Source organism: Diabrotica virgifera, chromosome 7, assembly GCF_917563875.1.
Source record: "Diabrotica virgifera virgifera chromosome 7, PGI_DIABVI_V3a".
In the NCBI taxonomy this organism is placed as follows: domain Eukaryota; kingdom Metazoa; phylum Arthropoda; class Insecta; order Coleoptera; family Chrysomelidae; genus Diabrotica; species Diabrotica virgifera.
The window spans coordinates 38,822,701-38,847,252 of record NC_065449.1 but is presented as its reverse complement, the minus strand read 5'-3'; the positions used below and the strand labels follow the sequence as shown (position 1 = coordinate 38,847,252).

Here is a 24,552-nt window from a genome sequence, read left to right as displayed (position 1 = left end):
AATATTACGTAGATATTAATTAGATATAGACACTCGGTTGTTGACTGTGATTATTGGCACGTATAATTTAAAATCAATTTAAGCCTGATGATAGCTCCTACGCGAGAAATACAAGGCCCTTTACCTTTTGATTTTAACGAGAAGCGAAAATGATTGAAATTGCGACCTTTGACATTTTAGATGTGAATATATTGAATCAGAGAAAGATACTTGATGGTTTAGAAAATCTAAGTAAGAGTTTATATAAGGTTCGAGTGACATCAAATAAAATTACTACTATATGCCAAAAGTAAAGCAAATTTAGGACGTAGGCGCAAAATCTTGATCCAATACTATGTAAATGCATTAATTTTTTTCGAATCCTGAGAAATCTAATAAGTACTTTTAGAAAATTTTATCGCAGAATGAAAGATTACATTATTACCGAGGACCGAAAGTCTCTGAAAATTTTTTTAATGTTTATTTGAAAAAGTTACATGGTAAAAAAGATAAAATTTAGTGTGATTTTTAATTTTTCATTCAAAATTGATATTTCATTCGAAAGAAACTATTGTTTATTCTAAGGGACTTTCGGCCCTAGGTAATAATGTAGTCTTTCATTCTGCGTATACATTTTTTAAAAATATTTATTAGTTTCCTCAGGATCCGAAAAAAATTAATGCATTTAAATAGCATTGGACACGTTTGCTGAGTATACAGGGTGTAACAAAAATGCAGGTCATAAATTCAATCACATATTCTGGGACCAAAAATAGATCGATTGAATCTAACTTACCTTAGTACAAATGTGCACATAAAAAAAGTTACAGCCCTTTGAAGTTATAAAATGAAAATCGATTTTTTCCATATATCGAAAACTCACAGAGATTTTTTATTGAAAATGGACATGTGGTATTCTTATAGCAGGTACATCTTTAAAAAAATAACAATGAAATTTGTACACCCCAGAAAAATTTTATGAAAGTTTTGTTCTCTTAAACCCTCCAAAAACTTTTGTGTACGATCCAATTAAATTATTATTGTGGTACCATTAGTTAAACACAATGTTTTTAAAACTTTTTTGCCTTTTAGTATTTTTTTGATAAGGCAGTTTTTATCGAGGTACGGCTTCATTTTTAATATGTTTACATAAAAATTTTATGGGGGTTTTGTTCCTTTAAACCCCCCAAATGTTTGTGTACGTTCCGATTAAACTATTATTGCGTCACCATTAGTTAAACACAGTGTTTTTAAAACTTTTTTGCCTATTAATATTGTTTCGATAAGGCACCTTTTATCGAGATGTGGTTTCTTTTTTAATATTTAATAACCTTTAAAATGTAAATTATAAATTGAATAAATTTTCATATTATCAGGTCTCTACGTATAATCGTCCATTACATATACAAACATGTGGTGAATTTTTGACAATGATTCAAAATATCCCGATAATAACTGACTTTTGGAAAAATTACTAAGAGGCAAAAAAGTTTTAAAAACATTGTGTTTAACTAATGGTACTACAATAACAATTTAATTGGACGTACACAAAAGTGTGAGGGGGTTTATGGAACAAAACCCCCATAAAATTTTTATGCGGTGCACAAATTTCACTATAATTCTTTTTAAAGATCTCATTGCCGTAAGAATGCCACATGTCCATTTTCAATAAAAAATCTTTAATAGTTTTCGATATATTGGAAAAAATCCATTTTCATTTTGTAACTTCAAAGGGCTGTAGCTTTTTTTATGTTCACATTTGTACTAAGGTAAGCTATAGTAGGGGAGTAAAGTATGCTAAATTTGCAGTCACTCGAGCGTTATGGGGACCAATTGGGTTGTGATTATTAGGTTCTAAAATCAAAAAAAGTTAGGTAAAATTTACCATTTTAGCGGGCGCTTGTCATTTTTTAATTTAATTTTCCATTTACAACAATCGTTTTTTCCGATTATAGCGCCATCTATCCATAATTCGAAAAAATGTCTCGAATAAAAGTTGCTTATTTTCACGTAAAGAATTAAAATCTGCAATAAAATTTGGGGGTCCCATTTAAGACTTTAAAGTAACCCCCCACCCCACCCCCATGGGGGGTCGTGTTTGATACCATTCGATAGATTTTTCAAAAACATTTTGAAAGTGTATTTTGCAGTTTTTCGATCTCATGTTCATTTTGCGAAATATCGCGGGGTTTGTATTTAAAATTTTAAATTTACCCCCCACCCCTCTCCGTGGGGGTCATGTTTAGTACCATTTGATAGATTTTTAAAAAATATTGAAGACGTATTTAAGCGATACGCTTTAATTACTATTTTTGCTAATTTTAATTTTATTAATTTTTCTCAAAACAAAATAATAAGGGTCACATAAAAGTCACAGCTAATATATACAAACCAGATGCTAAGAAAGACACGGTTTTACGAAACGAAATGCATCCCCTAACCATATGTTTTTGGAGTGTTCAGTTTAACAAACTGAAGTCCCCATAAATGAATTACCATATCAGACCATTATGTCAACAACTCACTTTGGACATGCATTCGTTTTTAAAACTGCAGAAGTGTTTCTGTTTTTATACGCCAGATCTAAATAATTTATTGCCCATCTGGTCAGAGGGTAGAAACACAAACAGATTAGCGTCTGTGGCTTTCTTAACAGTCTCTTCACAGCATGTGAACCACGCGGACACACCCGACTCTCGCTCTCTTCCGAGACCTAAGCAAAACACCTTTTTGTTACCAAAATAAATAAATATTTTACTGTTCGTCGTTAACTTATTTTTATTATTTTTAATTAATTCCGTCAACTCACACCTACCGGAATATATTTTTTAGTTTTTCGATCTGACGTTCATTTCGCGAAATATTCGCTTTTCTTTTGTGAAACTTTTTGACTCAAATCGTCAGATTTTTGAAATATACACTCTCTTGCATGTACTTAACTTACCTTATCTTAATCTGACAATTTCGAGTATTTTTAACCATAGATATTTTTTTTCGGGCCCCCCTTAACGAACCTCCCTATGTTAAGAGCCAATATATGGTAGAGGTACATGGGCTCCCCTACCATAGGTTCAATCAAACTATTTTTGGTCCCAAAATATGTGATTTATTTTATAACCTCTATTTTTGTTACACCCTGTATATTTTTAAATACTTCTCCCAAAACCTCAAATAATTTTTGAAATGTAATGTAAGTGAGCACATGTTGCTCATCGGCGACATCAGCACTGGAGATGGAAACCGAATGTGTTAAGGAAATTAGAGAGGCAACGAATATTTTAAGAAAACTATATTTACATCCGAGATAGATCAGAGAAATAATGAAAGTTGATCACACAATTGTGGATGATATTAGTGACAAAACAACTTACACTTAAGTCCAGGATTCTTTAACCGTGCGTCATCATTTAAAGCATGCGAAATAAGTCGGAAATCTATTCCACGCAACAGCAAGTGACAGAAAGTGGCTACTGTTCCGATCACGAAGTATATTATAAAATTTGACGTTATAAAATAAATAGAATTTAAAATTTTGGTGCAGAATTACAGATACATTTGAAGTAGCTTGGTAAATTATTTTAATATCATCTGGTATTAATGATACTAAATATTTGTTCTATGTAATATAAATATTTGAAAATAAAATATTTTCTTTTTTTACGGAAATTTAAACAAAACCATTCCTTAACAACTGTGAATGAGGTTAACTTTGTATGTAAAATAATAGCAAAAGAAAATACACACACCATAAAATTTCAAACTGCAGTATAAAATGAGATGTGAAAACAACTACTGATTTAATATAAATAATTTCTTAATGCAAATACAGGATAAAAGACAGCAAAAAATTTAACAAACTAACAGTGAAAAGTAAACAAACCAGAAACGTAACAAATTGTACTTAAAATCTGAAAACGTTCCCAAGCGTCTTTTTTGTACCTATCTCTTTTTGATGTACGACTCTTGGGCGTTTATAAAAATAACATGTGCATGTGTCTTTACTTAATAACAGGCGGTATCTGATTTGTCTTTAGTTTCATGCGTGGAAGACAATGATGCTAGATAAAAAGTATGTGTTTTATCTCGCCAGGTATTAATGACGCACGGGTAAAAAATCCTGGACTCAACTGTATATAAGGTCATGTCAGAAGATAGACAACCCAGACACGCTTAAATAGGATGCCTGCGGGACGCAGAAAACGTGGAAGACCGAGAACAAACGGGAGAGACGAGAGAAGGCATAGATATGGAATAACTGGGAATAGACAGGGATCAATCTCAACCCAAATCCATGGATCTAAATGTACACACATGATTTTTGAGGTCTGCGGGGCACATGACTTGTTTATCCACAATAATTTTCAATGTTAAAATATTATATAGCCATTCAATTACTTCGGCATTTTAAACTAAAAGATACAATCAACAATAATAGAATGGCTCAGAAACCGTGAGAAAATCTATGATAATAGGAAGAAAGCTTTTATTGCATATTTTTGTTTTGGTACATCTTGATTTAATTCATTGCACCATTTTTATTGAATACATTAAATACAGGCGAAATAACTTGTAAGAGAACACCACTGTCGTTTATTAAAACTTTTCAAAAAATAATCTCTAAATAATGCAAGGAAAGTATTCTGTAATAAGTACACTTGTAACAAATATGCCCAGCGTTTCAGTATATGAAACATATTATGAATTACCAATTTAAACCAATTAGAGGTTTATACAGCTGGATTAAACCGTTACAATAATAACTAGGCAGCCAGTGTAAGTAGGTACATTTTGTTAATATATACAGTGAGGACGTTTGAGTTGGAATAAATTCATTTTCTCGAGAATGGGCGACTTGGAGATAAATGCCAGAACAGGTCGATTTTTATTTTTAAATTATAATTGTTTGACATATATATCATACTAGTGACGTCATCCATCTGGGCGTGATGACGTAATCGATGATTTTTTTAAAGGAGTCGTGTGATAGCTCATTCGAAAGCTCAATTCTCTATTCAATAATATAAGCATTAACATAAATATTTATACAGGGTGCCTTAACAAAAATTTTGAATTAAATTAAAAATTAAATGTTCAGATGGGTAAGAGGCAGGTGGGTGGCAGCTTTAATATTGAATTTAATCGAAAAACAAGATTTATTTATCAAATAAACGTTTTTTCCTGTTTTCCAAATAAATTATATATACATTATACATTCTCCTTTTTGCTTCAATTAATTTAATTCAAAAAAATTTTTTGGGCACCCTGTATAAATAAATATGTTAATGTTTATAATACTGAATACAGCATTGAATAACCTTTCGAATGAGCTATTAGACGACCACTATTCTCATTTAAAAAAATCATCGATTACGTCATCACGCCCAGATGGATGACGTCACTAGTGCGATATATATAGCAAAAAATTATAATTTAAAAATAAAACTCGACCTGTTCTGGCATTTATTATCTCCAGAGTCGCCCATTCTCGAGAAAATTAATTTATCCAACTCAAACGTCCTCACTGTATAGTGTATAATGCACTGTATCCTGTATCAGAAAAATATTATGACTTGCGCTTTTGAGGTTATAAATTTATTTATTTTTATTAAGCTCAACAGGCTTTGAAGGCCTAGGGCTGAAAGATTTAGTTTTTGAGATTATAAATTTTTAATACATAATTTATAGTTTAGTATTTTTAATGGGAATTAACCAAAATTTTAGATTAAAATGTTTATTTTGGCGTTTCGACATACACTTCAGAAATCGTTCCCAAAATACAAATTAAAACTGTAGTGGAAATCAAAACAACAAAATAAACATAATTTAAACTTAAATTGTGGTTAATTCCTAATAAAATAGGCTTCTTCTACTTTATTCAGTTTTTTTGCTTTTGTATTTATTTTTCTCATAAACTAATCACCTTAAGCAGCATGTGTTACGCATGTTTGAAATCAGTCCAAAGAGGAGAATCCAAATATAAAATAAAAAAGAGTGGAAGTAATTTTAAAAAACGGCGGGTGTAATTTCCTCACCAAAATAATCTTTTACCTGCGTTTAGAAGGGTATGTCATAATCCGACAGGTATTTTCCTCACCAAGACCGAAATGGTTATTTCAGTTATTTCAGGTAGATTTTACTAAAAGGTATTCAATTGAATTATTTATCTACTATTAAATTACAGTAGGTAGTAATACCTATAACAATTAATTAATTATATTATATTATTTTTAGTCACAATTGGAATTTTGACAAAAATGGCATGTTTCATAGAAAGTGATTGCGGTAAACCTTACGCGGTATTGGTATTTGAAAATTTTATTTTTTATAAAGTGAAAGTTTTAAAAAGTGCAGAAGTGTTCTGGAGGATAAAACAACTTGTAGTGCGAAATTTTTTACTGTTGTTCTGAAGCTATTTCCTTGTGGCATTTTTATAATTAAGTATTTTCGATGGGAAATAAGCCACAATTTTACCAAAAAAATAAATTTATTAACGTTTCGACGCCCAAGTCGGGTCTCGTTGTCAAAATACAAAACAATACTAAATAAACAAAAATGTTTATTTAGTAATAAATAAATGGGCTTTTATTTATTACTTGGGCGTCGAAACGTTAATAAATTTATTTTTTTGGTAAAATTGTGGCTTATTTCCCATCGAAAATACTTAAATTTTTTACTATTGGTGCAACTTTTACAATATCTAGAAGTAGCCTGCAACATAATCATGAACCAGATTGCCAGAAGTTAAATCGAAAAATTATTTCTAACTATTGTAAACGTAAAGCCAAAGAGAATATTATTGAAAACCCAGCAAAAATTATACGCCAATCGCTTGCAGCTAATTTGTCTGAAACAATTACTACGATTGTTGTCAGTTACATAAGAAAAAATATATAATTATCGACGAAAAATGATGCCTGATCGACTTACTTCCAATATTGATGAGGTTCAAGAATTTGTGAGGAGGTGTGCTCAAAAAATAACCAAGACCAAGAGGGAAAATTTTCTCTTTATAAACTGTGTCAAAAGTAGGATAATTGTATTTAGTTGTGAAACAAATATAAGACTTTTAGCCACATTGAATTTTATTATATGGATGGCACATTTTCTTACTGTACCACATATTATTTGCAATTATTCACTATCATGGGCTAATTAATGGGCATTATATTTCTTTATTATACTGTTTACTGCCAAACAAAAAAAAACAGAAATTTACAATATTTTTTATTTGTTAAAATCAGAAATTTTTAAAGCTCTCAAAATTGAGTTTAATGCTAGTAAAATTTTTGAAGATTTTGAAAAGGCTATACATAATGCAATCATTGAAATGTGTCCGAACACTGAAATACATGGTTGTAAATTTCATCTACACCAAGCTTGGTATAGAAATGTTTTGGTCTCCTGAATCAGAATATAAAAATTATTCTGTAGAAGGCAAGTGGCTCAAACATACTTTTGGCCTTACATATAAAACCAGAAGACGTATCAGCTTGTTTTGTGTTTGATTTAATGTCATGCAAACCAGAAAATGAAATTTAAGATAGATAATATGTTGATTACTGAAACTTATATAGACGAAACTGCCATATTCTCCCCATATTTGTGGACAGATACAAATTCTTGTGTTATTCGTATTACGAATGCCTGCGAATCTTTTTATTCGCATTTTAATTTGTCGTTTTGTAATACGCATCCATCCATATATTATATTTTCTTTGAAAAAATTAAAAAATTTCAGGTAGATACGTATCTTAAAATTTAAAGTTTGCATATTGAAAAACATATCAAAGATAAACAAAAAAAACTGAAATTGAAAAATGTAGAAAATTTATTAATAAGATATCAGTCTAATCAAATGACTAGAATGGATTTTGTAAATTGTCTGTCTTATTATAGTAAATATTAAATAATAATTTATACGTCTTGCATAATATTATCTATATTATAAATTATTATTATAATGTAAGGAAATTAATGTCTTGTATTCGGATTTCGGATGCTTTCATAATATACATTCATAAATTAAATCTATATTTTTATTTTATTACCTGACTGAGTTGGTGAGGAAAATACCTCCCGGATTAATAGGAACCCTTAAATTTGGTGAGGAAAATACCTGTCGGATTATATGTTTTTACTGGTTGGTGAGGAATTTACCTCCGCCCTAAAAAAATAAGGGATGATACTAGGGGTGAGAGATTGCCTTTCACGGTAAGCTTAAATATGGCATAATGTCTCTCCCCTCAAGTATTATTTGACATGGTTTTGCGTTTTTTCTAAAAATCCGTGGTTCAAAAGTTATTTAAGGTGAATAGTTTTATCTGAAAAGCACTGTATTAATAAATAGATTTAAAAAATTTTTTTAGGCGGTTATTATCTCCTTAAAAAACGGTAGTCTGTCAGATGGCATATCTCCGTTCATGTATTAAAATGGGGTCTCTCCAGTTAAGGGTTAAGGTAGCACAAGAAAATAGGTTCAGGACAATAATGGAGAATTTATTCCACAATTAGTATGGTATTTCCAAAATTATTTCAAAAATAAAGTAGCCAATCAATACCTAAATCAAGTTATGGATAAAAATAAATATAAAAATAGCGTTTTCACAAAACACCCAAGTTGGAATCGACAAAAAATTGGTACAGACTCGTATATTGCCAAATTGGAAATCATGGAAAAATGATATATCGAAATATTTGATTGTTAAGATTCATGAAAATTGTTACATGCAAATATGCACCACGACGCGCGACGTCCTTATCAAGGATAAGGGGATATAGGATACACGAAGAAAAAGGCAAAATTAAAATATAGCATCAGACTGAGGAATTAAGATATAAATAAAGCTGGCAAATAAGGTGTAAAGTAGATAATAGACTTTGTCGCATTAGTTTAAAAATACAAAAATATCAGTTTTGATGGCGTTATCCTATAAAAAAATATTTATAACCAGTTATCCATTTTTAAACCCGCTGTGTACGTGACATTTGGCAGGGGTATACGGTATACCTAAAGCTTTTGCATAATCTAATCTTGATTTGTAAAATTACGTATTGAACAGTTCAGTGTATACAAACTTTTATTTTGTTTACCTACAACGTATCAAAATGTGTGTATATTTATTATTCTTTTTTATCAAACATAAACACCAATCAAAAAAGACAAGACAATATCAGGTCATAAGACGCACCTGGAAGAACTATACAATAGTTACTTATTTATGAAACAGTTCGTGAAGTATGCTTTTTGCGAACGCAGGCGATGTTTAAAGCACGGGTGACAGCGGAGCGAGTGCTATATAGAGTTCGCAAAAAGTACTTCACGCACAGTTTCATACAATATTTTATCTACGATAAACAAATAAAAAAACTGTAACTCTTCGTCACTGGAATTCATTTCTATTCTACAATTTTTAGAACTTTGACATTTAAAAATTCTAAGTTTTTTTAAACCACAAAACTGTCAAAACTTTTGTTGTAATTTATTGCTCACATGTCATCACCATCACAACGCGATAGTTAAGGATATTTGATTATATGAAAGTGTGCCAAAAAACCGTGCGAAAAAGTAAATCCCATTTAAAATACATTGTTACTCCACGCACACTTTAAATCCTTCACGCACTGCTATCTATAATGACAGTTTTCACAAACTAAAATCGTATAATATGTGATAAAAATTTTTATGTCGAGTTGTGCTGAGGTTCAGGATACTTATTTTTACGGTCACATAAATAATCGTGACATTATCTAGTTTTCGAAAAATACAATAAGCAGTTTATTTCTTCTTGCAATATTTTATCAGTTCGATATTACATTTCAATGATGATGATAAAATTCTAATATCCTAAACCTAACCAAATAGAAATGGAGAAAGGCGAATGATAACACTCGAAATAAAAAAAAACGATTCCTTTAAAAATGAGCCACCATGATGCGCCAAAGGTAAAGGGATTAAAAGCGAAGCTATTCTATTATTTAAAAAACAGAATTTCTAACTTCAAATTAGAATTAATACTTATTATATATCACATTTCTCTTATTTATCACAAATAGAGTTAAAGATGAGATGTTTTCTTTGATTAGATAGTTCTTTTGACCATAGCATCGGGTTTAGGCATCCAATCACCCTTTTTCCTTTCCAGATCCTTTGCTCTATCTCTTTTTCGGTGTTCCCACTCTTGTTGATTGTTGTTCCCACATACAGTGTGTCAATTTTAAAACTTACAATGGGCTATATCTCACGAACAAAAGCTGATATCGAAAAATGCTTGAAACCGTTTCTAGGATAGTAAGGGGGAACTAAAATGACATGAAAGAGAACTCACCCTCATCAACCACCTAGGGCCCACCCACCGCAACCAATCATTGAAAAGACTATAAAAAATTCTATCCAATGGTATAAATATTAATTATACAGGGTGAAGCAATAATTGTGAAACTTTGGCTTAAATGAAAAATTTAAAAAAGGTTTTTGTTGAACTACAAATTTGTTAAAAATGTCAATTAAATAAATGTTCAAAGTGGCTTTCGTTGTTTTGTAAACAATAATACAAATTCTGCACGAACTTTGGCAAATGTTGTTCTTGTAATAGCGTGACATAATCCTCAAGTGACGCAGGTTGAGTTTTATAAACAACTGACTTGAGGTAACCCCATAGAAAAAAATCAGGTGTCGGTAAGTCTGGTGATCTCGGTGGCCACTCAATAGGACCTCTTCTTCCAATCCATTTGTTTGGATAATTATTAGTATCTAACCAGTGCTTAACTGGAGCTGCATAGTGAGGAGGTGCTCCATCTTGTTGGAAGTGCAGCAAATCTTCGTCTAGTCTAGAGCTAGGCTTCCTTGGTCGTCCCTTTTGTTCTCTAATTCGTGCACAATTAAAGGTTCGATGGTGTTTTCCAGCATATCGAGATAAATGTCGCCACTTAAATTGCCTGATATGAACAGGAAGCCAATAATTATAGCATCGCTTAATATTCCTGCCCAAACATTCAGTTTTTCAGGATATTGAGCGTGACCTTCTCTGGATCGATGCGGGTTCGCATCACCCCAGTACTGACAATTTTGTTTATTTACATTACCATTTAGCATAAAAGTACATTCATCAGTGAAACAAATATTTTTTAACAATCTCGGTTCAACGCGAATTATTTCAGTCATGAGTTCACAAAACTCAATTTGTCGGCCTGGATCATCATCGCCTAGTTCTTGAAGAATTTGTGTTTTGTACGGGTGAAACTTATGTCATTTCAACACCTTTCTAACCGACTCATGTGAAAGTCCAGTCATTGCACATACTTGACGTGTTGATGCAGTAGGCTCTATTGCAAAATTTCCAAGGACCTCAATTTGGGATGATTCATTCAGTAATCTTGGGGATCGTACAAATGATGAAAACTAATGATATTTATAGGTCTCAAACAGTGGCGGCTTTTCTTTATGTGCTGCTGAGCTGCAGAACTACCAAACAACCATAGCAAATCTTAATTATTAAAGAATAATTAATATAGTTTTATTTCAAATCTGCCATATTATCATATTAAACATCAACTGTTAATAATAATTCACCAACAACGATGATTAATATTATTTTTTTTACGTATTTACTCCTCTAGTGAAACCGTATAATTTTTTTACGTATTTGGTGCTCCAGTGAAGCAATCTTTTTACGTATTTGCTGCTCCAGTGAAGCCGCGTCGATAACAACCGAAACACTGGCAGCGGTAAAATGCATTTATTAGGCAAACGGCGATCTTAGCCGATGTGCTTCGGCAATCGGCTGATTAACGGCCTCGGAAATGTGTTTGCGAGCTGCAATTCACGACAGTTATTCGTGACCGTTGCATCTGTGCCGTGTTTAGAAATTCTTAGGTTACAATTTTGTTTAATTTGTTTTGTTCGAGCGTGTTTAAAACAATGGAGTTTCAATTTAAATTAGGTGTAAATAAATTTCAAAAACTTCACTATCAACAACAGTTGATTATAAAAGAACGTGGCCGTCCTATGCCTGATCTTAATATTGAAGTGTCCGGTAAAAGCCGTGGAAAAACATATACGCGTAAATTTAATAAAGACATGTATCTACGAAATCAGTGGATTTGTGGATGTTCCGAAAAAAATGCTTTTTTCTGTTTTCCGTGTGCATTATTCGGCGCAGATAAAGAGGAAAAATTGTGGCGCGAGACAGGAGTGCGGGATCTAGTGCATTTAAGTGAAAAAATAAAGAAGCATGAAAACACGCAAACTCATATGAACAATGAAATGCGATTTGCATTATTTGGGAAACTTAATATACAGGCCCAACTTGACTCTGCTTATTGGATAAATATACAAAAACACAATGAAGAGGTGACGAAAAACAGGTATGTTTTGTCAAAAATAATTGACTGTATAAAATTCTGTGGGGCTTTTGAGCTCGCCTTACGAGGACACGATGAATCTGAAACATCAGATAACCCTGGAATTTTTCGTGGTTTAGTGAATTTTTCTGCTGAACTTGATAAAACACTTAGTGAACACCTTACAAATGCGACAATTTTCAAAGGTACCTCAAAAACAATACAAAATGATATTTTGGATTGCATGCTAGAAGTATACGCTGAGGAGATTTTAAACGAAATCAATGAAGCCCCATTTTTAGCAGTGATAGCTGATGAGACAACGGATGTTTCTATGAAATTTCAAATGGTCATTGTTTTTCGTTATGTAAAAAACGGTGCTCCAGTTGAAAGGTTTTGGACTTTTTTGCTTCCAGAAAAACATGATGCTGAAACCTTAGCTAACACAATTTTGAATGTTTTAGACCCAATATTAAAGAATAACAAAAATAAGCTCATTGCACAAAGTTATGACGGAGCAGCTGTTATGAGTGGGATACATGGCGGAGTGCAAACAATAATTAAGAGAAAATATGAAACTGCTCATTTTGTGCACTGTTACGCCCATCAATTGAATCTAATAATGTCAAGAGCATGTTCTATTAATTCCCAAGTACGCGTATTTTTTGGAGATTTACATGATATACCTGGATTTTTTAGTCATTCACCTCAAAGAATAGCTGTCTTAAATCAAATAGTTGGAAAAAATATTCCTCGTTCAATCCCTACACGCTGGAATTTCAATATTCGTACAGTAAATGTCGTTTACGAATATAGAGACTTTATTATTGAGTGTATGGAGCAACTAGAAGAAGAGTCAAATGCTATTACTTCCAAGGAAGCAAGAGGACTTAGACGTATTCTGGAAGATCAAAATTTTACTTTCTGGCTGACTGTTTTTCATTATATTATGCCACATGTTGACGTTTTGTACAATAATCTTCAAAAAAAGAACATGGACCCAACCGAAGCACAGAAAGCTATACATGTTTTTGAGCAAAGTATTAACAATGTCCGAAATAAAATAGACCCTATCATACATCAAGCTTCAAATTTAAATGCGGCGCCTAGTGTCCAAAAAAGGAAACGCCCAAATAACAGCCAACAGGATCACCGTATTGCCTGTCTAGAAGTTTGTGATGTTATTATAAACAATGCAAAAGAACGGTTTGCATATACAAATCATCTAGTTGCCGCAACACTTTTATCTTCAGAACATTTCGAAAAATATAATAATAAGTTTCCTGAAAATGAATTGGATTTAACTTGTACAGCTTATAACTTCTTTGATAAAAACCGTTTGCGAACAGAACTGTCAGTTTTGTATTCCAATATCGAGTGTAGAACATTAAAAGGTGCAGTGCCTTTACTAAAATTTATAATTTCTAATAATTTAGAGGACACATTAACAGAAACCAAAAAGTTGATACAAATTCTGGTGACTACGCCAATGACCACAGCAGAAGCTGAACGTAGTTTTTCAACTTTAAAACGGATCAAAACATTTTTAAGAAATTCAATGCGCGAAGACAGATTAACAGCCCTTTCCACACTCTCGATAGAAAAAAAGTTCATCGCTTCAATACCGAACTTTAACGATAAAGTAATCGAAAAGTTTGCGACAAAAAAGGACCGGCGTATTAATTTCCAATTTAGAAAAATGCAATAAATGTAAGTTAATCAGATTTTTATAGCATGTCGTTATTAGTTACTATTAATTAGTATTAAAGTTAATTTTATTGTTTTTGTTTTCGTATGTTATTCTATTTCTATTATTTTATATTGGCCGTGGTTCATGCAGCACACCCTATAGCAGATGTCACGAGCCGCCACTGGTCTCAAATAAACCGAAAATTATTGTATCTGACAGAAACCAAAAAAACAGATGTATTTAACTTGTTTTGCAAAAACGGCAAATTAAGTTTTTATACAAAAAAATGTACCGACGGACATTTATCATTCACAATAATAGTCTGGGAGATAGCATTACAAATATAAAAGTCATAGTAAGCCGGCTGATATTAACACCCTGTATAATTATTATTTATACCGTTGGATAGAATTTTTTATAGTATTTTAAATGATGTATCACAAGTAGGGGTTTGCAATTTAAAATTTTTTAGTTGTGGTGGGTGGGGCCTATCGGGTTGATGGGGGTGGGTTCTCTTTAATGTCATTTTAGTTCCGCCGTACTTTCCTAGAAACGGTTTTTAGCATTTTTCGATATCAGCTTTTGTTCGTGAGATATAGCCCATTGTGAGTTTTAAAATTGACACACTGTATACATATTCCTCACAGTCCTTGATTGTTTCTTGTTCGTTAACTATTAGATCTTCTACCTCAGTCCCGATGCATAAGTATTGCGTTTTGTTTCTATTTACAGAAAGACCCCACTCTTCATATGTTTGAAATAACCGTCTCGTCATGAATTCTAAATCTTCCTCATCCGCTGCTACTACGACTTGGTCATCCGCGAAATGTAGAGTATACAACGTTGTATCATCATCAAGTTGAATCCCCATCCCTGAACGAGATCGTCTCCAGTGTTTTAGTGCTTCATTTAAATAGATCTTAAATAGTATTGGGGAGAGGCAGCATCCTTGTCGTAATCCTTTTGTTACTGGAAATTCTTCAGATAAAGTGTTGTTTAGTTTGATTTTTGATGTTGCTTTATTGTATAATTGTTTGAATGCGGCGATGAACGTCTTAGTTAAGGAGAATCGTTCAAGAGACTGCCACAGCTTTCTCACAGGAATCGTGTAATATGCTTTTGTGAGATCCACAAATAAAAGGTGTATTTCCTGGCTTCTTGCAACCTTTTTTTCATTAAGTTGTGTTAGGGGAAATATGTGGTCTGCGCAAGATCTTCCAGCTCTAAAACTTGCTTGCTGTTCAATTTCATGAGGTTCGTAATCTTGCTCAATCATTTTTTAAAGATTTTACCAAACAGCCTGCTAAATATACTAGTGGCCGAGATACACCTGTAGTTTCCGCAAATATTTTTGGACCTTTTTTGTGAATCGGAGTAATCCATGCTTCTTTCCAACTATTCGGGATTTCTTCCCCATTCAAGTATCTTGTGAATAGCACTTTAAGATACCATATTAGTTTTGGTGGTCCGTGTTTTAGAGGTTCTGCTGGTATGTTCTCCGGCCCGGATGCTTTGTTCTTCTTCATGGATTTAAGTGCGTGTTGTATTTGTTCTTCTTACACGTTTACATATTCGCCGTGTACTCGTATACGTTGGGGTGAATCAGTGTTATAGATATCTCTGTCTTCATTTAGTTCCCTTGCGTAATGCTTCTTCCATGCATCTATCTGGACTATCTGAATTTGTTTAAAAAAATTGTTTAAACAATTTTTCGACCACGTCACCGCCCGGCACCCTATGAATATGTTATAAGGAGCTCGTTTTGAGTAAGTTTCTGCAAAAAATGGAATCGGAATAATTTCACCAACGGGGCGACGATAAATCCTGGACTATAGCGCTAATTGTTAATAATTAAAAATAACAGCTTTCTAATAACATAATGACTCAAATCTCTTCAGAACCTTGAAGAACGGATTTGAACCTTGATTTGGTGACTTTTTGAATTGCATAATAATAATGTTTAATCGAGTTATTAAGCCTTGAAAATGGCCATTTTCGCATTTTTCAAATTTTTAATCGCAAATAACTCGACAACAATCAATTTTAGAAAAAAATAACAACAGTAATTTTTTACTCAGAATGAGCCAATTTATCTAAAAAAATTTTGTTCGAAATGAAAAAATTATTTTTGTGAATTTGTTTAAAAAAAATTGTTTAAACAATTTTTCGACCACGGCACCGCCTGGCACCCTGTGGATATGTTATAAGGACCTCTTTTTGAGTAAGTTTGTGCAAAAAAAATCGAATCGGAATAATTTCGCTAGCGGGGGCGACGATACTGTCCGGTCTAAAATTTCTTGAAATTTTTATAGCTAAATACATGAGATACTAATGTCCTTATTATCACGCGAAATTAAAGTTTTTTGTGCATTTTACATAGAAAAGTTCATAATTGTCAAAAAAATCGACTTAGAAACTCATACTCCTATACTGTCTGTAAGTAAAAATGACATTTAATGTTTTATATATTTTGTTTATTACATTATTGTTATCACCAAATGTATCAAAAGCCTGTAGATGTCAATTAATTTGTAGAAATATGTTCTTAAGAATGAGTTATTGAGAACGGCGCAAGGGTGACACAAGGTCGAATTCAGTTTTTACGAATTTTTGATTTTGGAGAATGACCAATGGAGAAAATATGTTACTAAACGAATTATGGAAATAGAACACTAGGTAATAAGATGAAACTGTAACTCTTTCTAAGTACCTACGTTATCACAACTTTTAATTACATATAGAAATTGATCAGGAAATGGTCTTCTATCAGAAATACGACATCTTGAGGACAAAGATGATGAAGCAGACGATCAAGAAATATTTAAAGTAGAACACGCTGAAGAGAAATAAGACGACGACTAGTCATAAAACAAAATTAAACAAATATAAACAAAACCACACAAATTAAACGAAAAATAAAGACAAGTACCAATTATTGATAACAGAATACAAAATAGTTGATGGATGAAAATGAAAAAACTGCTTTTCAATTTAACTAAATTTAAAACGTATTTAACCAAAACAAAGAAATATTTACAACATTTGGTCGTAAAGATAACTTATATTTGACAAACAGGAAGACTTTTTACAAAAAAACCCACACACAGCCAGAATAGATCAACGGCCCAAAAAAAGTGATCTACATGTAAATGTAACATTCTAGACTTAGAAACTAATTGAAATTGAAATTTTATTTGACACAGTAAAAACCAAAATAAAAACCAATAATTATTTGTTCATCATTAACCAGTAAATTTTATTTATAGACCATGGAAGTAACAATTTTCTTAAGACACATAACAATAAAATATTACTTATGTACTGAAAGATAACAATATGTACCTAATCAGCAAAATATACAAAAGATTTAACGTCATTTTTTACTTATAAACAATATAGGTAGGTATAAACAAGAGCGGTAGATTATATAGAAAAGTGACATTATGTTTTTCAGTCAAGAGAAATAATTGTAAAAATAATAAGGATCATTCAAAAAAAATAACACGTGTACCTAGTTTCAATTTTAAAAAAGAATCAGTTTTTTTGTAAAATTTATTTTTGAAACATATTATTTTTGACTCAAATACATAAATATTTAAGTTACCTATCATTTCATAACCTTTTCTACTACTAATAATAAAAAAGTAATACTTTGCAAAATAAATATTTATTTTAAATTGTTTAAACAGATTACCCGGTTAAATAAATAATGTACAAATTAACTAATTCAATTTTTATCATAATATAATGCAACGAGGTACTCCAATCTAAGAAAAAAAAACATCAATTTTCGGTAACTAGAGTCAAATATATTGAGGTTTTTATAAATTTGAAGGTATGAATTCAGTTTTTGAAACAGAAACATCGAGAAATGACATAAACAAAACTTGTGTTATAAAAATCGTAGAACACTGTATTTTTTTTATAAATTCGGGTAAAAATGCAAACATTTCGAATAAAAAAAATATCTCAGTACTTCTGTAAATATATTTTACAATATTTAACATACATTTTTAATCGTTAAATTGTTTAATGTGACAAAATAAGACTTTCTCTTCTATCTGGTGGTTTCAGCGTTCATTTAAATTTAAATTTTGCAATAATTTTTTATTACAATTTTTATATCTGAATACACCGTTATTGCCTTATTATTGCGCAAAAATTAAAGTTTTTTGTGCATTTTTTTGTAAAATTTATTATTCATTTTCAAAAAATCGACTTTTGATGCTATTTTTGCAATAATTTAGCAACAAATTAACAAAAATAGCTTTAGCAACTCTTGTACTGTTTATAATAAACTTGTTGATACAAATTTATCAACACAAGTTGTTAGATCTACCTGTATTAAAACGGTTTTTTATTTGCTAATTTCTCAGGGCAATTAACTGATCGAAGAATTTGCCTAAGAACGGGTTAGTTCAAAACAAAAACACTGTCCAAATTAAATACTGCATTTAAAAAACGAGTAAACTGAAGTTTGAGTCCCAATTAAAAACTGTCACAAAAAAACTAAAAATTTGAATAGATACAATAAATAAAACGCAAAAGCATTAAAACAAACCTATTGCACTTTGAAATTTAAACTATATTTCCAACTTGATTGATAAAGTTCTCATTTCAAAAATAATAATAAACTTGAAAACAGTTGGCATCATGCTATAAATTACTTAATGAACTTATAAAAATAAAATTAAAATTTACAAATGTATTTTTAATTTTTTCCTCAAGGCTGCGGTCGCATTATCAACTGTCACAACAATTCAAACGCACGTATCTCCCTGTAAGCCGATTGACAACCCAAATATCGTGAGGTAATAAATTTTTTTAATAGGAAGTTCAAGAAACGTACTTTGGAACACAGCACCGCAACAAATATACAAAATTGTTATGTAAACAAACCTTGTTACAGTAGTTCTTGTGGGTGCATGAAGACGGCGATCGTCTGAAAATTGACGGCGACGCTAGACTCACGGCGCAAGGGCGACACAAGGTCCGGAGAGTTTGAATTCAGTTTTGAAGATTTAACTGACCAATGCAGAAGATATCTTACTACATGAATTACGCAAATGCGTACCCTAATATGATGCAACGGTAAGTCATTATGCATTATTCCAACTTATTATTCAATTGACCAGGAAGTGGTATTATATCAAAACTGCGTCATATTGAACAAAAGCAAACAAGAAAAAAGTAGGACCCGCTGAAGTTAAATCAGACAACGAAGAGTTACAAAATAAAATTAAATGAATTTAATACATATATTAAATTCCTTACACCGTATGCAAAGAAATCACACAAAATAAATGAAAATAAACACAAGTAATACCAATTTATTGGTAATAGAAAAAAACAAAATAGTTGATGGATGAAAATGAAAAAACTGTTATTTACACGATTTAAGTAGGGTTTAAAGCGTATTTAACCAAAAGAAAGAAATGTTTACAAAAGTTTGTCGTAGACATAACTCATATCGGAAAAACAGGAAGCTTTTTAAAAAACCCACACAAAGTCAGAATAGATCAACCGCGCCAAAAGAAGGGTCTACATCTAAATATATCATTCTAGACATTAAAAATAATGGAAATTGAAGTTTTATTTGACACAATTAGAACTAAAATAAACCACATTACTGCATACTACATAACCTTGCAATTTTTTTATTCAAAAAAGAAACTATTTTCAATCTAGATTTTTCTAAAGAACGATGTATCCTAGCGATTTACATAAAGCAACAGCAGGTGCTATAAATTGTCAATTTATGGAATCGATTTATCTCTGGAAGATAAATAGGCGTACCAGTTTTCGTTTTCTTAAATGGAAGCGTTCTGGAGGGATTAAAAAAACTAATTATAAGACGCCATCTTCAAAGGACTCTAGCTCTCTTAGAAAGCATTTTCGGAGTATGTGATTTGGATTAAACCTCAATATTTTCACTCCAAGGATCTACAGTTAAAATAGTTCTAATTATTATTGAAACACCCTGTTTGATAAATATATTACAATTTATATAGCTACTTAAATTTAGTATTTTTATTTAAAAATTATCTATACAATGTGTATAAAACTTATTTGTTTAAAGTATATTTGTAACGTTTTTCAGTCAAGAGAAATAATTATTGTAAAAATAGTAAGGATCATTCCAAAAAAATTAACACGCATTTTTTTCAAAGAATCAGTTTTTTTGTAAAATTTATTTTTAAAAGATATTATTTTTAACTCGAATACATAAATATTTAAGTTACCTGTCATTTCATAACCTTTTCTAAAAGTAATACTTTGAAAAATAAATATTTATTTTAAATTGTTTAAACAGATTACCCGGTTAAATAAACAATGTACAAATTAACTAATTCAATTTTTATCATATTATATGCAACGAGGTACTCCAATCTAAGAAAAAAAAAACATCAATTTTCGGTAACTAGAATCAAATATATTGAGGTTTTTATAAATTTGTTATAAAGTTATGAATTCAGTTTTTGAAACAGAAACATCGAGAAATGACAGAAACAAGCTAGCTTGTGTTATAAAAATCGTAGAACATTGTATTTTTTTTTATAAATTCAGGTAAAAATGCAAACATTTCGAATAAAAAATATCTCAGTATGTACTTTTGTAAATATATTTTATAATATTTAACATACATTTTTTAATCGTTAAAAAATTTAATGTGACAAAATATGACTTTCTCTTCTATCTGGTGGTATTAGTTTTTTAATTCTATTTGAATTTAAATTTTGCAATAATTTTTTATTAAAATTTTTATAGCTGAATACACGCGATATTGCCTTATTATTACGCAAAATTAAAGTTTTTTGTGCATTATTTGTAAAATTTATTATTTATTTTCAAAAAATCGTCTTTTGATGCTATTTTTGTATTAATTAAGCAACAAATTAACAAACATAGCTTTAGCAACTCTTGTACTGTTTATAATAAAATTGTTGATACAAATTTATCAAAACCAGTTGTTAGATAGATCTACCTGTATTAAAAAGTGTCACGAAAACGGTTTTTTATTTGCTAATTTCTCTGGGCAATTAACTGATAGAAGAATTTGCATAAGAACGAGTTAGTTCAAAACAAAAACACTGTCCAAATTAAATACTGCGTTTAAAAAATCGGGTAAACTGAAGTTTGAATCCTAATTAAAAATTGTCAGAAAAAACTAAAAATTTGAATAAATACAATAAATAAAACGCAAAAGCATTCAAACAAACCAATTGCACTTTCAAATTTAAACTCTGTTTCAACTTGATTGATAAAGTTGTCATTTCAAAAATAATAATAAACTTGAAAAGAGTTGGCATCATGTTATAAATTACTTAATGACCTTATAAAAATAAAATTAAAATTAACAAATGTATTTCTATTTTTTCCTCAAGTCTGCGGTCGCATTGTCAACAATAATAACAATTCAAACGCACATATCTCCCTGTAAGCCGATTGACAACCCAAATATCGTGAAGTAATACATTTTTTTAATAGGAAGTGGAAGAATTCTGTTAAGGAACTAAATTTTTATCGCTACTATCACTTTTCTAACGATTGCGCGCTGACCTACGACAACAGATAGCAGGAATATACACTGCAGGCACACAGTTTTTTTAAACGTACTTTCGAACACAACACCGCAACAAATATACAAAATTGTTATGTAATCAAACCTTGTTACAGTAGTTCTTGTGGGTGCATGAAGACGGCGATCGTCTGAAAATCGACGGCGACGCTACGACCGTCCGGGAAATTTGAATTCAGTTTTGAAGATTTAACTGACCAATGCAGAAGATATCTCACTAAATAAATTACGCAAATTCGTACCCTAATATGATTCAACTGTAAGTCATTATGCGTTATTGCAACTTATTATTTAATTGACCAGGAAGTGGTATTATATCAGAACTGCGACATATTGAACACAAAGCAAACAAGAAAAAGTAGGACCCGCTGAAGTCAAATCAGACAATGAAGAGTTACAAAATAAAATTAAACGAATTTAATAAATATATTAAATTCATTATACCGTATGCAAAGAAACCACACAAAATAAATGAAAATAAACACAAGTACCAATTTATTGGTAATATAAAAAAACAAAATAGTTGATGGATGAAAATGAAAAAAAAACTGTTATTTACACGATTTAAGTAGGGTAGGGTTTATGTAGCTGTAGCTGGCTGTATACCATTAATTACAAGTAAAATTTAATAAAAAAAATTTTTGTCTTGGTAAAAGGTATATTAGTTTAAAAAGCCCTTATAGGGCCACAAACATAGAAACAAAACGTTTTCGCTCTGTAATAAGAGCATCATCAGTGTTACAAGAACATGGTGAGACAACCAAAAAATACAAAGGTCAAAACCTTTCAAAAACAGACTAAAAGTCTCATATATTTTTGGTTGGCTCACCATGTTCTTGTAACACTGATGATGCTCTTGTTACAGAGCGAAAACGTTTTGTTTCTATGTTTGTAGCCCTATAGGGGCTTTTTAAACTATCTAAACCTTTTACCAAGAAAAAAAAATTTTATTAAATTTTACAAAATAAGACTTTTTCTTCTATCTGGTGGTTTCATCATTCATTAGAATTTAAATTTTGCAATAATTTTTGATTACAATTGTTATACCTGAATACACGCGATATTGCCTTTAATTAAAGTTTTTTGTGCATTTTTGTAAAATTTATTATTCATTTAAAAAAAATCGACTTTTGATGCTATTTTTGCAATCATTAAGCAACAAATTTTTTACATGTTTTGTAAAATTTATTATTCATTTAAAAAAAAAATCGATTTTTGATGCTATTTTTGCAATCATTAAGCAACCAATTAACAAAAATAGCTTTAGAAACTCTTGTACTGTTTATAGCGAAAACGGTTTTTTATTTGCTAATTTCTCTGGACAATTAACTGATGTAAGAATTTGCCAAAGAACGAGTTAGTTCAAAACAAAAACACTGTCCAAATTAAATACTGCATTTAAAAAACGAGTAAACTGAAGTTTGAGTCCCAATTAAAAACTGTCACAAAAAAACTAAAAATTTGAATAGATACAATAAATAAAACGCAGTAGCATTCAAACAAACCTATTGCACTTTGAAATTTAAACTATATTTCCAACTTGATTGATAAAGTTGTCATTTCAAAAATAATAATAAACTTGAAAACAGTTGGCATCATGCTATAAATTACTTAATGAACTTATAAAAATAAAATTAAAATTTACAAATATATTTTTAATTTTTTCCTCAAGGCTGCGGTCGCATTATCAACTGTCACAACAATTCAAACGCACGTATCTCCCTCTAAGCCGATTGACAACCCAAATATCGTGAGGTAATAAATTTTTTAATAGGAAGTTCAAGAAACGTACTTTGGAACACAGCACCGCAACAAATATACAAAATTGTTATGTAAACAAACCTTGTTACAGTAGTTCTTGTGGGTGCATGAAGACGGCGATCGTCTGAAAATTGACGGCGACGCTACGAGCGTCCGGGAAGTTTGGACACCAGCACTAGACTCACGGCGCAAGGGCGACACAAGGTCCGGAGAGTTTGAATTCAGTTTTGAAGATTTAATTGACCAATGCAGAAGATATCTTACTACATGAAATACGCAAAGGGTGACCCTAATATGATGCAACGGTAAGTCATTATGCATTATTCCAACTTATTATTCAATTGACCAGGAAGTGGTATTATATCAAAACTGCGTCATATTGAACACAAAGCAAACAAGAAAAAAGTAGGACCCGCTGAAGTCAAATCAGACAACGAAGAGTTACAAAATAAAATTAAATGAATTTAATACATATATTAAATTCCTTACACCGTATGCAAAGAAATCACACAAAATAAATGAAAATAAACACAAGTAATACTAATTTATTGGTAATAGAAAAAAACAAAAAAGTTGATGGATGAAAATGAAAAAACTGTTATTTACACGATTTAAGTAGGGTTTAAAGCGTATTTAACCAAAAGAAAGAAATGTTTACAAAAGTTTGTCGTAGACATAACTTATATCGGAAAAACAGGAAGCTTTTTAAAAAAACCCACACAAAGTCAGAATAGATCAACCGCGCCAAAAGAAGGGTCTACCTACATCTAAACATATCATTCTAGACATTAAAAATAATGGAAATTGAAGTTTTATTTGACACAATTAGAACTAAAATAAACCACATTACTGCATACTACATAACCTTGCAATTTTTTTATTCAAAAAAGAAACTATCTTCAATCTAGATTTTTCTAAAGAACGATGTATCCTAGCGATTTACATAAAGCAACAGCAGGTACTATAAATTGTCAATTTATGGAATCGATTTATCTCTGGAAGATAAATAGGCGTACCAGTTTTCGTTTTTCTAAATGGAAGCGTTCTGGAGGGATTAAAAAAACTAATTATAAGACGCCATCTTCAAAGGACTCTAGCTCTCTTAGAAAGCATTTTCGGAGTAGGTGATTTGGATTAAACCTCAATATTTTCACTCCAAGGATCTACAGTTAAAATAGTTCTGATTATTATTGAAACACCTTGT

The 24,552-nt window shown here is 30.9% G+C and overlaps 1 protein-coding gene across 8 annotated transcripts in view; it reads right to left on the bottom strand.

The window, feature by feature from the left end:
* LOC114329316 (glycogen-binding subunit 76A) overlaps window positions 1-24,552 on the bottom strand; it is a 294,793-nt gene that overhangs the window by 126,651 nt on the left and 143,590 nt on the right. Inside the window, exon 1 of one of the 8 annotated variants that reach the window (XM_050656802.1) lies at window positions 23,430-23,468. The exons of 5 other annotated variants lie outside the window; for them this stretch is intronic. The gene's annotated coding sequence lies outside the window, so the exon portion shown is untranslated. Of the gene's footprint in view, window positions 1-18,907; window positions 18,967-21,675; window positions 21,762-23,429; window positions 23,469-24,552 lie in introns of those variants that run through there. 2 more of the 8 variants (XM_028278363.2, XM_028278358.2) reach the window with 2 other exon arrangements.